Here is a 1,423-nt window from a genome sequence, read left to right as displayed (position 1 = left end):
TGGAGTGCTGTGTACAGTTTTGGTCCCCGTATTTAAGAAAGGATATATTGGCATTGGATACAGTCAAAAGAGATTCACTCGGCTGATTCCTGGGAGAAAGGGGTTGACTTATCAAGAATGGCTAACAAGTTAGGCCTTTATACATTAAGGTTTAGAAGAATAAGGGTGATCTTATTGAAATGTTTCGATTCTGAGGGGGCTTGACAGGGTAGATGTTTCCACTAGTGGGGGAATCTCAAACTAGGTGACATAGTTACAGAATAAGGGGACAGTCATTTAAAACTGAGATGCAAAGGAATTTCTTCTCTCAGAGGGTAGTGAATGTCTGGAATTCTCTACCCAGAGAGTTGTGGAGGCTAAATCACTGAAAGCATTTAAAGAGGAGGTAGATAGATTTTTGAAATATTGGGGAGTTGAGGGCTATGAGGAGCTGGCACGAAAGAGGAGTTGAGGCCTGGGGCAAATCATCCCTGATCTTATTAAATGGTGGGGCAGGCTTTGGGGACTGAATGGCCTACTCCTGCTCCTATTTCTTATGTTCTTATAAGGGGGCTACAAAGAGATGTAGATCGGTTTAGTGAGTGGGCAACAACCTGGCAAATGGAGTAAAATGTGGAAAAGTGTGAAATTGTCCACTTTGGCGGGAAGAATAAAAAAGAAGCATATTATCTAAATGGTGAGAGATTGCAGAGCCCTGAGATGCAGAGGGATCTGGGTGTCCTCGTGTATGAATCGCACAAGGTTAGTATGCAGGTACAGCACGAAATTAGGAAAGCTAATAGAATGCTCGTGTTTATCGCGAGGGGAATTGAATACAAAAGTAGGGAGGTTATGCTTCAGCTATACAGGGTATTGGTAAGACCACATCTGGAGTACTGTCTACAGAACTGGTCTCCTTATTTAAGGAAGGATGTGAATGCATTGGAGGCAGTTCAGAGAAGGTTTACTGGACAAATACCTGGAATGGTGGGCTGTCTTACAAGGAAAAATTGGACAGGCTTGGCTTGTCTCCACCAGATTTTAGAAGAGTAAGAGGCAACTTGATTGAAACACATAAGATCCTGAGGGTCTTGACAGGGTGGATGTACAAAGGATGTTTCCTCTTGTGGGAGAATCTAAAATTAGGGGTCACTGTTTAAAAATATGGGGTCGCCCATTTAAGACAGAGATGAGGAGAATTTCTTTCTCTTAGAGGGTTGTGAGTCTTTGCAGTTCTCTTCCTCAAAACGCAGTGGAAGCAGAGTCTTTGAATATTTTTAAGGCAGATGTAGATAGATTCTTGATAAGCAAGGGGGTGGTCAGGGGTAGCTGGAAATGTGGGTCATCAGTTCAGCCATGAAATTATTGAATGGCGGAGCAGGCTGGAAGGGCCCAGTGGCCTACTCCTGCTCCTAATTCATATGTTCGTATGCTTGTATGTTTG

The sequence above is a fragment of the Heterodontus francisci genome, unplaced genomic scaffold (assembly GCF_036365525.1).
Source record: "Heterodontus francisci isolate sHetFra1 unplaced genomic scaffold, sHetFra1.hap1 HAP1_SCAFFOLD_286, whole genome shotgun sequence".
Lineage (NCBI taxonomy): Eukaryota > Metazoa > Chordata > Chondrichthyes > Heterodontiformes > Heterodontidae > Heterodontus > Heterodontus francisci.
The sequence above is the reverse complement of the archived record's forward strand: the minus strand, read 5'-3'. Positions refer to the sequence as shown.